This window comes from Phodopus roborovskii, unplaced genomic scaffold (genome assembly GCF_943737965.1).
Source record: "Phodopus roborovskii unplaced genomic scaffold, PHOROB, whole genome shotgun sequence".
Lineage (NCBI taxonomy): Eukaryota > Metazoa > Chordata > Mammalia > Rodentia > Cricetidae > Phodopus > Phodopus roborovskii.
The window spans coordinates 32,671,812-32,687,987 of record NW_026126410.1 but is presented as its reverse complement, the minus strand read 5'-3'; the positions used below and the strand labels follow the sequence as shown (position 1 = coordinate 32,687,987).

At 38.2% G+C, this 16,176-nt stretch overlaps 1 pseudogene; it reads left to right on the top strand.

Moving 5' to 3' along the window:
- The first annotated feature begins 1,902 nt into the window (after positions 1–1,902).
- LOC127220819 (RNA-binding motif, single-stranded-interacting protein 2-like) lies at positions 1,903–3,129 on the top strand (annotated as a pseudogene).
- Positions 3,130–16,176: the final 13,047 nt, after the last annotated feature.

The window sequence follows — 16,176 nt, the reverse complement described above, 5'->3', positions numbered from 1 at the left end:
CATATTAAATATATCTTAAATTTAATACCTAAAACTCATCATTCTCAAACTTATGAAAAAAACAGTATTATTTATATTACATATTTAAATAGGTAGGTGTGAGTATGTAACTACATGCTGGTGCAATTTTTAAATTTAAAATCATTTACTTTTCATTTTACGTACCAACCATAGTTCCTCTTCTAGCCTTCTCCTGCTCCAATCTCCCCATTTCTCAGTGAGGGTAAGGCCTTCCTTTGGAGTCATTAAAGTCTGGCAAACTAAGTTGAGTCAGGATCAAAACTTTCTCTCCTGTACCAAGGCTGAGCAAGGTATCCTGGTGCAATTTTTTGCAACATTTCTTTTTTTCTTTTTTTTTTTTCTTTTTCTTTTTTTTTTGGTTATCCTGGGTGGTCTCTAAAGCCTTGAAATATGAATTTCCATATAAACTTGAAATACATTTTTTTCTCCTATATGAATCCACATTCCTTCATTATGTTACTCTCTTCAAATTTCTATCTCATTTTCCAGGCCTCTGGAGAATACCACTGTACTGACACTAGTGGTCATTACTATGCTATCCATTTTTGTAAATGCATGTATTTTATCAGGGTACTGAAGAAAATTATAATCATGCTTTTACATTTTAGTTGATTTTGAATTTGTATAGTAATAATTATATATTTAATTTTACTTCATTATTCATTAAAACATCTAATATATTATTATATGTAGTTTATAGAAAGATAAAAAAGTTACTATTGAAGGGCTGAGCCCCCCACCCCTTCTAGCAGCCATGACAGGCTGCAGAAAAGCCATGTAGGCTTCTGACTCAGCACATGTCTGACAATGCTGGTCCTGCCCTAGTCCCTAGGAGGTCAGCATCCTCCTCACAGCAAGAACTCAATCAGAAGTTAGCTGGCTGGGCTATGTTTTACAGCTTTGGGTATGCTTAATGATAAAACTGGCACAACAGTTATGTGCAGTGCATAGCAAACACCCTGTGAGGGCCTAAAGGATGTAACAACCAGTTGACCAATCACCACAGAACAGGTTGTCCAAGCCTAGAAGCTCACCAATACTGAGACTCTTGCATACTCCTAGACACTCCCCTTACTGCTGCCCAATAAATTCCCTGCCTTGCAGTTTCTTTGGGTCCTTCTCCAGCCATCTGCTGATGAACTAACAAAGGGCCTATAAACATCAACAATAAAAGACTCTTTGTTTTTGCATTGGAACAGGTCTCTTGGTGATTTTGGGGGGTTCAAGTTTTGGGCACAGCACTCTTAATAAGAATTTGAAAGCAAAGGCAATAGTAAGACTGTAATAATTTAATTATAAAGTTAAGAAAGTTGTTTTCCAAAAATTTCCTTAAAACATACCATGATTACTCAAATAATTTGCACAATTGTTTACACTTTAGTAAACTTAAAATGGAGGATATTGAAATACAATATGTTCTTGAAAATTTATAAATAGGGTATTAAAATATACTACACAGCACTTAAAACACAAATCAGTTTAATTTTCAATACATATTTTGACAACAAATAGCAAGAGAATCTCTTTCATGTATATGTTTAATCAATACTTTCAAAATAGATTATTTTTATCATGTGCATACAATTATAAATATTTCTTCTAGAAAATTGTTACTACAAAGAAAATTAAGATTAGCTCAATCTTCCTTTCAGCCCCCTCCACTCATTTACTCTCTCTCTCTCACACGCTCGCTCCTTTTCTCCTCTTTCTCCTCCCCCTCCCTTCTCCCTTTCCCTCCCTCTTTCCCTCCCTCCCTCTCTCTTCCCTCTCCTTTTCCCCTCCTTCCTCCCTCTTCCCTCCCTCCCTTTCCTTCACTCTCTTCTTTCTCTTGCTCAGCTCCCTAAAAGTAAAGAAAAAAAATGTTGCTATCAGTGACTGACTTCCAGGCCTGGGATTTCGATTTTTGGGTATAACAAAAACAACAAGAAGGCATACGTGTCACTGTCTCAGCAGATGTTACCACCGAGACCAAGGAACAGTACCCCTAACAGTAGCAATGGGAGCAACGGGCATGACCAGCTGAGCAAGACCAACCTGTATATCCGGGATACTACAGACCAGGACCTTGTCAAGCTCTGTCAGCCATGTGACAAGATTGTCTCCACCAAGGCTATCCAGGACAAGACCACAAACAAATGCAAAGGCTATGGCTTCGTGGACTTCGACAGCGCATCGTGGCACAAAAGGCTGTAGCCGCACTGAAAGCCAGCGGTGTGCAGGCTCAGATGGCAAAGCAACAGGAGCAAGATCCTACAAACTTATACATCTCAAACCTCTCACTGTCAATGGATGAGCAAGAGATGTAGGGGATGCTGAAGACGTTTGGTGAGTTTATCTCTACCCGGATCCTTCGAGACTCTAGTGGGACCAGGAGAGGGGTCGGCTTTGCAAGGATGGGGTCCACGGAGAAGTGTGAAGCCATCCTCGTTCACTTTAATGGGAAGTATATTAAGATGCCCCCTGGAGTAGCAGCACCATCTGACCCCTGACTTTGTAAATTTGCTGATGGCAGGCCAAAGAAACGATAGAATCAAGGAAAATTTGTGGAAAATAGACTGGCCTGGCCAAGGAACAGAGACATGGGTGGTATGGCCTTGACCTATGACCCCACCACAGATCTTCAGAATGGGTTCTACCCAAGCCCTTACAACATCGCCCACAGCAGGATGTTTGCTCAGTCTGGGCTCTCTCCGTATGTTCCATCTCTTGTATCTTCCTACCAGAGAGTGACTCAGCCATCTCTACAAGTACTTAATTCATCCTGGATGTAACACCAGTCGTACCTCATGCAGCCTTCAACTGCCTCCATGATGGGACCTCTCACCTAGCAACTGGGCCACCTGTCATTCAGCAGCCTGGGCATTTTCATGCCAACAGCTGCTGCTATGCAAGGAGCTTACATCCACCCCAGTACCCTCCTGTGCCTTCTTCCAACGTGTCTGTTGAGGAGAGCAGTGGTCAGCAGAATCAAGTGGCCATGGAGACACCGTCAGACCATGGGGTCTACCCTTTCCAGTTCAGCAAGTAATGAGGCCTGCTTGAGAAGAAAAGCCTGCGCCTGCCTGCCTTGGGCTATTTTCCCATTGACGGAGCACCAGAACCATGTTGCATTTTTTTTTTTTTTTTTTTTTTTTTTTTTTTATGTGCTACATTCAAGATCAGAAAAACTTACACTGGTTGAGCTGCTTCTCATCTTCACAAAAACATTTGGATATGTTGGAAATATTTAGGAAGGCTTTTAAAATGATTTATTTCTTAAAGAAAAAAATAAGTGCTGGAAAATTGATGGAGTCCTGCTTGCCAAGTTTAGTTATGAACTATTTTTGATAAATTTTAAATATTCAGACTTAAAATTTCTTGTTTTGCAAAGCTCTCAGCTCAGTCGCATTGCACCCCCCCCCTTTAAGATGGGGTCTTACTGTAGCCCTGGATGGCCAGAAACTCACTCTGTAGACCAGGCCTTGAGCTCACAGGGCTCCTCCTACTCACTCAGTCTCCTGAGTGCACCACAAGGCTTGGTTGTTTTTTAACTTCTCATCCGGATTGTTCTGTTTTTCTTTTCCGTTTAGCTGAGCCTTGCGTACTCTGGCTTTTTACAGTTTTTAAATTTTGTTAATGCCTTAGATTTCACGTGTAACTGATACAGAAGTGCTGGTGTCTCTCTCTGCCCTTCGAGAAGACACTTTGAGAAGCAGATGTGTGCCATTTGTGCAACCTTTGAAAGTCACCCTTCAACTAAATCTGGTGGCAAGTCCAAGTAGGATGACCTTGTTGACATCTGACTGGCCCTGAGCACTTCCAAGTGTCACCCAGCTTCAGCCATTGGGACACCTCTTCTGCCTCTTGGAGTATCTTCATTGTACCCCAGGCCTCACAGTTCCCCACCCCTGCTGCTTGTGGCCTTGCTCAGTCCGTGTTAAGAGGAAGATTGAGCCTGGTTAGGAATAGAAGATAGGAAAGAGAGAGAGAGAGAGACAGAGACAGAGAGAGAGAGAACATAAAAGAGGGAGCCAATATTGGTTTGAAGATAAAATTGAACACAAAGAAAGGTCTAGAGAACTACAAGACTGCTCCCAGCTAACAATTTGAGCTTCCTTGGAAAGGCTATCATAAATGCCCTTCCTGGAGAGTGAGATCAACAACTAACTTCTCCATGAAGCCCTCAACTAATGCCTGTTGAAAACAGGATCAAACACCCATACATAAACACTGAGTCGAACTAGAACCCAGATGCAGGTGGAGACGACAAGACCATGCGGCAGAAACACATACAGACAGCTTACCTGAACAAGGAGGAGCTAATGGCCACTAGACTGATAGCTGGGAAGCCAGCATGGGACTGACTCAGGCCCCCATGAATATGGGTCTCAGCCAGAAGGACTGAGCAGTCTAAGAGACCTCAGACAGTGGAGCCAGGATGTATCCCTGGTGCACAAAAGGACTTTGCGAAAATATCCCCCATGGAGGGATAACTGCCTTAATCTAGAGACAAGAGAGAAGCCCTAGTCCCTATCTCACATGACCTGTCAGATCTACATGACCCCAACTGGATGGCATTCCCCTACATATGGAATTGGGGTGGGGGGATGAGAGGTGAGGGTGGTTAGAGTGCATGTGAGAGGGCAGAGAGGGTAAAAGGGAGGGAAGGAGGGAGGGAGGGAGGAAGGGAGGGAGGGAGGGAGAGGGAACTGGGATCGACATGTAAAATAATAAATTAAATTTAAAAAAAGTGCTTTGACTCCAAAATTTAAGTTGAAGGACAAGTTACTGGGGAAAAGGACTTCTATTTTTGTTTCCACAGAAAATGAAAAGATGTGGATTCCTTCCAGACTAATGTGGTTTGATCACGCCAGACCACCTGAAACAGAGAACAAGGTGATCCTACATTCAAAACAGCTGGACAAAGCAGCCTTACAGACTACAGCCAGGATTTCTGAATCTTCCTCGAATCCCCCATGACAGCACCCCTTACCAGCAGGAAGTAGTATGGAAAGAACAACGCCCAAATTCCAAAATATAAATGTTTGTTTTCATTTAATTGGACTTTATTATATAAAATAAAATAAAATAAATTAATAAAAAAAAGATTCCTCTCCCATGCACTTTTAACTGGAGCTAATTTTGTCCCCAAGAGGCTGTTGCCATGTCTATCATGCTTGGGGAGTGGTCATACATGCATGCCACCTACTCGTTGCAGACTGAACATTTGACAGGACAGAACTGCACCTCACCAACTCTATCCCTTACTCCCTGACAAAGAGTTATCTAGCCTAGTGACAGTATTCCCCTGTCTTCTGCAATGGGCTGAATCCCCAGCCCAGCCCTGGACCCAGAGCCTCATTGTGTTCATGTACCCGACCAGGAGTGCCAGCTATGACTTTTGAATTCTGTCCATTTTGCTTCCTGGAGGATCATTCCATACTGGGGTCTCAGCCCCTCATCCAGGGCACATGGCTGTATTCAATCTCCAGAGCTGAGACTTGGCCGAATCACCTAAGAATTCAGCGGAATCCATCTTAGCAGGGCTCATTCATGGTTGTATGTGTATGCCAAATGCAGTTTGAAGGGATGGAAATGAATGGAAATGAAAAAAAGAAAAAAATGAAAATTAAGATTAGTCTAGTATGAGTATTTAAGAGTAATTGGAAAGACCATGGGTAATCTAACTTTACTTGTTGAAGTTTGTCTCTCTCTCCCCCTCCTTCCCCTTCTCTCACACTATGCACTGCAGTATTTAATATTTTATTTGACATTTATCTAGACATCTGAGAAAATATTACCCATCAAAAATTTTCTAGTTGCCTTAATACAATAACCTTAAAATGTGGCTTCAAATGTTTTCCCTTACTCTGCAAAGTTGAAATTCCACTCCTCCCTTAGAATTCCTCTCATCTTATGAACTTGAGGGGGGATTTGGCTGACATTACTCCTGGGAATTCTTATTGAGGAATTTAAGAAATTCAGTCTCCATAAAAATAAAAAAATAAGAAAACAGAAGGCATTTATTTGAAGTATTTAAATTTAAGCAACATGAACTATTTCTTTTTCGTGCACAGCTTGCAAAGTGAGCAAGACTTAAAGATAGTACCTCAAATTTTACTAGAAAATAAAAATAATAAGGAATATAAGCTCAATAACAAAATCTCAGATGCTCAAAAAAAGTGCTTGGTTATCCTGGTCTAGAAGATAATGGTTTTATTCTGTCACTCAAAAGTAAAAGTGACTTAAACATGACATGTTATACCAGTGTTGGCCATAAAAATTGACCTAAACATATTTTATGGTCTTATAGTGAGGTATTAGAAGCAAAGTAAATAAATACATAATGACTGAGAGCTCTGTGATATTAAACTAATATCTCACTGACTATTGAGTGCCTCTAGGCAGTTTGGGTTCCAGCTGAATCTTTGATGCCTACACCTGCAGAACATAAGCTTATGAGATTCCATTCTCAATAGTGAACATTAATGTTGAGAATTTTTAAATTACTAGAATTCTACTATATGACCCAGTTATACCATCTTGGCATACACCCTCAGGATTTGGAACCCAACTACTCTACTGATACTTGCTCAGCCATGCTCGTTGACAATCCCAAATGTCTTTTAACTTATGAATGAATAGTGAAAGTACATAAGAAAATGGAATACTCCTGAACTTTATTGATAAAGTAATACAGGTAAAATGATGGTTTGGAAACTATTAAACTGAATGAGGTTATCCAGACTCAGAACGACAAAAATGACACATTTTCTCACATCTGAATTACCAAACTCCCAATATTTACATGTGAGTATAAACCTAAAGTAATTTCAGAAATCTAGAAAGTAAAAATGGAGGTGTCGTAGAGACAAAAATAAAAGGATAAAGGTTATATGAAAGACAAAATGGGGAATAGGTGAGGGAAGAAGGAGTGTGAAGGTGTAAACAATAGGGATGCACTAACACACACACACACACACACACACACACACAAACACACACACTGGAATTATTCCATTTGGGCTGACAGGATCCATAGATTATATGACAAAAACCCTAGTAAGAAGCATAAGAACCCTCATTTGAAGCAATTGATCAGGATAGCCTAAGTAATTCTCCCAACTTTATAGGCTATTGTTACCCAAGGTTGCCTCTCAGAGATTGAAGTTCCTTTGGCTAAGGACACCATAAATTTCAGACACAGGACTGTAGTGTTTGAATTGAATTTAAACTGAAAGCCTCATTTGAGGGGTGTAGCATTCATAGTAACAGAATCAATGAATGCTGCCTGGAGATGGAAGCAATCAATAGTCCTACCCAATTATTATGCCTATAAATCACAATAAATACCAGGATAACAAGATATCCCTAATGATACAATAGTGGCATGCTTATCTAGGTGTTAACCAACAGCTGTCTAATAGCACTTAAATCCCGCTCAACGAAAAAAATCATTGCTGACACTAAAATTCTAGTCACCTATCTAGAGCTAATGAGGTTATGGAGTTAAGAGGACAATCTATTATCAATAATACACCAGAAGAACAGAATTCCTAACTGCATTCTAAAACATGCCCTTACACCTAGAGATAAGGATTTACCTCTCACCAAAAAAGCATCTCTGAGCAGCTAACAGAGCATCACAGAAGAGCATAAATGTAAAAATACAGAGATCACCTGATCTTAGCATGCTGTGTATATATCTGTAGCACCCAAAGTTCAGGGACTATCAGGGAAGATTGAGCAAAAAGATTGCAAGAGTCAGAAGACTGGATACTCTTGTGAGATTTTTGTCCTTAAGAAATGACAGGAAAGACTCTCAATAAATAATATAGTTGCCTCAATGCAACTATATTATCGAATGATGACAGCATGGTAACATAGAAGAGTGAAATCTCAAGTGGCCCCACATACAAAGAACTACCGGTCACATGAAGATTTCTGGCATAGAAGTCATTTGGGTAAGAAATAAAAAGGAAGAATGGTTTATTTTTATTTTATTTAACAAATCAAGTAGGAAGAGTAGAATGACTAGATGGATAAAGGATATTGCCACTAAGTCTGAAAACTTTGCTTGATCCTGGGAACACTCATGGTAAAGAATACAAATGGCTCCAACATATCCCCCTCTGACCACTGCAATGTGCTCTCCACAACCCTCCACAAATAAATAAATGCATGTATAAAAATATCACCAGTATAAACAAAAGAAATATTCTTAATAGTAGTATGGGTTCCCTAACTTCATTAATTCAGCCTGATAAATTATAAACAGATATACTCTCAGCCTTGGTTCTAACTGTATAATCATTTTTCTCATCACCTAGGTGCTTGGTTAATGCAATAATTTCATCTACTTATTCACAGTCTCAAACTAATCATGAATTGAAGCCCACATTACTTTATAATACAACTACTCAGGCTTTTGGTTCATTGTAATTAAGTGAAAGTTTTCTAGTGACTAATGGCTAATTTAATATTTAACTCATTTATAAATTAAGGAAAGGTTGCTTATTGATGATGAATACTGTGCATTTTATCACCCTATATGTGAATATATGTTCACATATATACTTATATATCATTTATTTTTCTCTCAAGAAACAAAAGGTGAAACACTATGTTAGACATCATTCTGGTAAAACCTTAACCTTTTATATAAGCATACAATTCGTTAGGTGTTCTTACCAGTACCCCCTCAATACACACAAATATATATCTAGAAATACATTTTTATTGCAATAACATATAATTTTTGTTTCTTCTCTTTGGCTTACCTGGTATAACTAATTTTTATTAACATATTAATTTCTGACCTGCATAGTCTCAGGAACGTTCCTTTTCCATCCACTTGTAAATTTCTTAATAGAGCAAACCAAAATAATAATGCATTTATGATTAGATGTGTAGATATTTTGTTTTTGATCTATCAGATAAAGCTTGCCTAAGATCAGAGTGCAACGTAAGCCACACTAGCTACCCATAGAGGCCAGGCAGTGGTAATACACACATTTAATCCCTGTAATTGGGAAACAGAGCAGAGGGATCTCTGTTAGGACACCCTGGGCTACCCTGGGCTACACTAAATTGATACAGTCTAAAAGAGAGACACAAAGGTGATCTTAGCACTTGAAGTGACACACCTTTAATAGGTGGAGAGGGGAAGGGATATGTCTGGGTGAAAAGGCCAGAGGAGATAGGAACTCAGTCAGTCTGAAGAGTCTAAGCTGCAGTTAGTTTGAAGCCGTCAGTCTGAAGCAGTCTGAGGACGCAGTCTGAGAACAGGAGCACCCTTTCAGTCTGGCATATAGTTAAGAGGTAAAAGGTAGAGGTAAGAGCTAGTGGCTGGCTGCTTTGCTTCTGTGCTCTTTCCCCTACCACCATCAATATCTGACTTAGGACTTTTATTATTAATACCAAAGAGTGTTTGTGCTACAACCAAGTCAATTTTTCCTAAAGAATCAGGCCTGCCTTATAAGTTATGTAAACAGGAGTGTAGCTCTTAAGAGAAAGATGCTTTAAAGACTGTTGGGGAAGACCAAGGTGAAATAGCAAACTTTACACCCACAAACACACATACAGACAAACATATATTGTATGTAATGAAAGTCATCATGTCTATGAAAATTCACTAACACCTTGGGGTAGCAAGTTACTCTAAGAGATACCTGGGAATTCCTAATACCTCCATTTTCTAAGAATTGACACTTGGCCACTGATTACATTATTTACATATTTATATATAGTACAATTTTTGTCTAAGAAGCAAAAGCATACAGAAAAAGTATCTCAACATACTTCATGCACCAATTGTGAAAAGCAATGTTTTCCTTTGAAATCACTGTGGCTTTTATGTCAGTAAAGCTTTGATAGAGCAAATAATTAAAACAGTCAAAATATCCAGGCACAAATGGATTGTTTTTGTCATTTTAATAACCCATTAGGAATAGTAGTTCAATGATTTGATTGATAGCTTTGTGCTTCATCATGGTAATGAGGAAATAAATCCAAATTCACTGAAATAATTTCATCAAACTGATTAAAATGTCTATTGATGCTCATTTAAGCTGGAAGCTTCTAACTTCATATACTTGACAAACGCTGTGTGCTAGCATAAAAGGGAATCTTTCTTCTTCCTGTCACACCAATGTTTAATGACTGTAAAATTCCCTGGTTCCAGGGGTTATGCACACAATCATATTGACATTGTTCACATTCAACAACAGAGCACCCTTTATATTATGTACAGAGCCTGGAATGACTGTGGAGGACATAGTAAGCAATTGTCAAGGTGTGGTCTTCAGTTAATTCAAACTAAAGGAGGGAGAACAGCACATATGACACCCAAGGTTTGATGCCAGATGTTTAAACGTTTTAGGAACATATACAACAAAGGGAGTTGGGGCAAAGCTCAGTGATACAACACGTGGTTAACACACAGGAGACCATGGCTTTGATAATCAGTCAAAAAGTTATCAACCAAGCAAAACATGCAGTAATCTAATGGAAAAACTACTTTGTAGAACAGATATGAAAACATGGAAAACATTAAAAGAGCATTATATTTTGGTTTGCTTTCAATGAAACTAATGTAACAGTTAATATTGAAGAAGAAATTAAAACCATAATATGTGATAAACAATTACATCTCAACTGAAAATAGTCTTCCTCCATCTGTTTAGGAGGTAATAGGATTTTCCAATAAAAGTCATATTTGCTGTCTCATGCTTTCTCTCTGTTCTAAAATTTTAAGTAAATTTAATGAATGTATTCAATCTGAGAAGTACAAAATATATAAAAATTTCTCCAGGTAAAGTTAGTGCAACTGGGATTTGAAATTAACATACAAGTCAATGAATTAGTTTGGTGGTTTTAGGCAAAGCATGGAAACTGCCACAGGTTGTGTGTTAACAGTTCCAGCTTCTGTATTTAGGGACGATATTGGCATGTTATTACATACCTAGGGCTTTATGTGATAGTTGAAGAGACATTAAGTCAGACATAGAACTGGTCAATAGATAGTTACTAAGAAAATTAAAAATAGTTCAAGACCATTTGGCTCTGTATCTAGAATATTCCAGCTCTCCATTATCACAGAGTTATGGGTAACCTCATTATATACTGTACTCACCCCCACCCTGAGGAAAATATGATCTAGGAAGCCACTTGCAAAATTGCACTGTATTTCTACTCATTAGAGACATGAATGAGATTTATGATTGTTGGTCTAATGAATATATGCTTAGTATTTGATTTTCCTTATTAACATGGAATGGGAAAATCCAGAGTAAAAAGACTAACTTAATACATAATGCTTTAAATTACCTTTAAAACAAGAAAAGAGAAGAAAAACAGCTTCATCATTTGAAGGAATATGTGTATATGTCATTACTGATGTGTCAAAGGTGAAGTCAACACTATATCAATAATCACTTCAGACAATAGATCCTTCAAAATGATATTACAGATATGGAGAGAAAATTGTTTTGTTTTTATTTTCTGTTTTTTTTTTTAATGAAGAATAACTCTGCAGTATTCTCAATATTTGTTCTCAGGCTCCATCTGAAACTAGGGGCCATTTCTTCAGGATCTTAGACAAGCTTCTCTTTTTCGGCACAAAGCTATGAGTTTCTTGTCACACATTGTTTCAAATGTATACTGTTAGGATTCTGGTTGAAACTGGCTGCCATTGTGAAAGTTTTAATACTCTTGCTTGGCATACCAGTCAAAATTGGATCATATATATTATGGCAGCCCAATGAGATTGTCTTGCCTTCCAATATCACCTTAATTTGTCCGATTATGTCTAATAGTAACCTCACAGTGACAAATCTCCCTTAGAAAAAATATATAGGAGTCCCTTCTGGACATAATGGCTCCATTAAAAAGTGGATTCTCTAAATGGGAATTGTATTAGGGCAATGGTCTTCCTTCTTGAACAGTTATACCTTCCCCCAGAATTAGTCTGGAGTTTAAATGACAAAATCTGAAAGCTGCTATTTAAGATTGCCATTTAGTGTAAATGTTCCCCATGATAGAACAAAAGGGATCAATGCCTGCCTTTAGAATTGGATTCTAATGCATATTCAGCCATACTTCCTCTCCTACTTATATTCATTGACATCAGTAGTTCTCAATGCAACACAGAGGGTTAATCAACTCCTTTTTGTTCTCAGTTTTTATCACTGAGGAAAAAGCAGGGAAAACAGCAACATAGGATAAGACTGCAATCTTCAACTTCCCAGAAGGCAAAATGTGCACCAATAAATTGCTTTCATGTAAAATAACCCTGTCCTTGGCCCTATGTGACACAATGAAATGAAACAGGACAGTATGTTAGCTTCACTTTTTTTCCCATTTTTTTTATTTAATTTATTATTTTACATGTCGATCCTAGTTCCCTCTCCTTTCCTCCCTTCCTCCCTTCCTCCCTTATACCCTTTCTGCCCCCTCACTTGCACCCTGACCACCCTCCCCCCCCATTCTGCCACCCCAATTGCACGTGAAGGGCAATGAAATCCAGGTGGGGTCATCATCTGTTAGGTCATTTGAAGTAGGGACTAGGACTTCTCTCCTGTCTCTAGGTTAAAGCAGTATCCCTCGATGGGGGATGTGTCCACAAGGTCATCTGTGCACCAGGGATACATCCTGGTTCCACTGTCTGAGGTCCCTTAGACTGCTCAGTCCTTTTGACTGAGATCCATATTCAGGGGTCTGAGTCAGTCCCATGCTGGATTCCCAGCTATCAGTCTCAGGGCAGGTAAGTTCCTCCTTGTTCAGGTAAGCTGTCTCTATGTGTTTCTGCAGCTTGGTCTTGTCCTCTTTGTCTGCATCTGGATTCTAGTTAGACTCAGTGTTAAGTATGGGTGTTTGCTTCTGTTTCCAATAGGTATTAGATAAGGGCTCCATGGAGAAGTTAGATGTTGATTTCACTATCCTGGAAGGGCATTCATGGTAGCCTTTCCACGGTTGCTCAAATTGTTAGCTGGCATCAGTCTTGTAGGTCTCTAGATTTCTCTTTAGGTTCAGTTTTTTCTTCAAACCAATATTGGCTCCCTTTTTTATGTCCTCTCTCTCTCTCTCTCTCTCTCTCTCTCTCTCTCTCTCTCTCTCTCTCTCTCTGTTCTGTCTTCTATTCCTACCATGACTCAATCTTCCTAGTCGCATGTGTTTTCCTCTCCTCCCCTCTCTTCTCCTGCTTCTCTCTCCATTCACTTCCCCCTGCCAAGTCCCCCGTGCTCTGGGGGACTTGTCCCTCCCTTTTTATAGAAAATATCTCTTTAATTCATATGAGCAAAGAGTAAGGAAAACTCCAAATATTTATAGGATTAGGGGTTGGAGTGAGACAACAGATAAGACTGCATGTGAGAAATGACAGTACTTTGAATTTGACAATCTCAACATCTCAGGCTTGCCTTAAAGCCAAAAGAAATGGCCCTCAGTTTGAGATGGTGCCTGGGCACTTATGCTGCTAATGCTACACCGCCATTTCTATGGTTGAAACAAAAATCACTCCCTCCATAGCTGACACATCATTCTGAAGATTATTATTTCTGAATGATTACTGATGTTGGGTTGACATCAATTCTGAAATCTGAAATGTCAAATGAACCCTGCTTCAAATAATGGAGGTGATTTTTGCTGATTCCAACCAACTATATTAAGATAGTTGGTTATGTTATCTGTCTTTAAGACTATCAGATCAGGTCACCTCATCATGAATGAAATATATAAATAGAAATGGGAGACATTCATCAATCTATAGTTACACAGCTGGAACTGTGGATCACTCATTTCAATTGTTTGTGATATACACTTTAATTCCTGCATGCATATGGTGACCATATCTTGTCTCTTATGATTAATTTTGAGCACTCTTACTTGTTTTTAAGTATCTCATTACAACGCATGCACAGCATCATTTTTAAACTGATGATTGACCCAATATTGAGTACTTGGGAAAAAAGGCTTGCATATAGATTTAATAATATTTTCTTTGGGATTTTGATACAAAGCAGCTAAATGAGATGTCTAAACAGTAATTGAAAGAAGTCATATACTGAAGAACCTTCCTAAATTAACAAATACAAAAAGGCACACTAGCACTTAAATTGGACATTAAATTGGCATTCATGACTTTGTAGACTTCACCATTATTCATATATTTATTACGTAGTAATGCCAATAGCCATGTAGTTAGAATACAATAGGCAACACAGACCACCATATAAGAACACATGAACACTTTTAATCTAGTATTTTTCCATTGGCAATTTGATAAGTAGTTATAATTTCATATGTAAGATCTAAAGTGTAAAACTCTAAAAGCAAAAAGTGTGAGCATTTGAAATTAAAGTGTCACTCCCACTATGCAGGTACTATTTCATTTAATTCACTGTATGAGTCATCTACCTTGAATGAAATAAAAAGCACACATCATTGTATAATTATTTACATTATTGGCAAAGCTATCTTGTGTCTGTGACATTCATTTACTCACTGTGTACCTACACAGTCACACAAATGTGGGAAGCAGGATGGGAAGAACAATTCTTAATCAGCACTTGTCGTCAGAGGGAAGTTAGGTCCCCTGTACAGATTTTCCTTAATCTCACTGAATGGAAATACTGGTCATGAAGAACTTTATGACAGTAAAAGGGGAAGAGGGGGGAGGATTAGGAACATTAGGTCAGTGAAGAAAATTTAAGAACCTGTAGAAAGAAATTGTGAATCTTATATAGTTCATATATGAATTATGAGCAATTCTTTTTTGATTTTTAACAGGTCCTGATAAACAGAGCACTTTTGTTTTAATAGCTAATTAGTTTGGGTCTCAAAAGGAAAACAACACTGAGATGTTTTTAAAACTATTCATTTCATTATTTTTATTATTTTTGAGTACACTCCAATGTATAGATGAGCCATGTTCATACCTAGTTCACAAAGAGGCCAGAAGTCATCACATTTCTTTTACCTGAAGTTACAGGGCGTAAGATCCACCACGTAGGTGCTAGGAACCAAACCTGGGTCATCATAAAGATTAGCAAAAAAGCAAATCCACGCAACCAATGAATCATCTCTCTTTCTTTATAAGATTTTTGTTTTAAATGTTTGAGATTCCAGTATGCCACTAGAAAAGTTTAAAATGATTAAGCATTTTTAAAACAGTGCTTATTATTTGTTGTATTGGGTTTTTGTGGGCTTGTGTGTGTGTGTGTGTGTGTGTGTGTGTTTGTGTATGCTTGTTTTGTCTTTTTGTTTTGAGAAAGATCATGCAAGGAACCTGATATTGTCTTTGAAAGCATTACCCTCTTGCCACAGCACATGCAGCACCATAATTTTAAACATGTAATATCATATTCAGATAAAAGTCTAAATACTTTTTGTTCCTTGTTTCTAAGTAAATAATAAACAGCCTATGAAGAAGGTAGGAGGAAGGAAAGAGAAGAATAAATATAACCAAAGTACAAATACATTATATAAATATGAGAACATATGACAGAAATCATTACATTGTAGTATACAAAAAAAAACAGATATCAGTAATAAAAACTAAGTTTGGATAATAATGTGCCTTACTAAGCAAACATGAAGAAGCTTGTGTCCCTGCACTAATGTGAATTCTTGTTTCTTGTACCGACATTGCTGGGGGGCAGACATAGGCATATTAAAGAACTGCTTTAATTAGATTAGTAAGTTCAAGGTTCAATAAAAGAGAGACTGTCTAAAAATAAGTCACAGAATGACCAGTAAGACAACCAATATCAGTCTATCACTTCTATGTGAGAATGAACACACTGGGTGTTGGCGCAGAGCTTTAATCCTAGCACTAGGGAGGCAGAGACAGGTGGATCTCTGAGTTCGAGGCCAGCCTGATCTAGAGAGTGAGTTTCAGGACAGGCTCCAAAGCAATAAAGAGAAGCAATGTCTCGAAAAAGAAAGGAAAAAAGAAAGAAAGAAAGAAAGAATGAACACATTTGCGCGAATACATGCAAAGGTACATATACTGGCACAAATATGTATATGTATAACTAGCACACACATACACACAAATATGCTCTCTTTCTCTCTGTATATTCATCTCAAAGTCAAAAGGAATATAAAGTAAGATATAAATAGTATCTGCTACCAGGGAACCAGTGTGTTATTCATTTGTGAATAAACACCAAATTC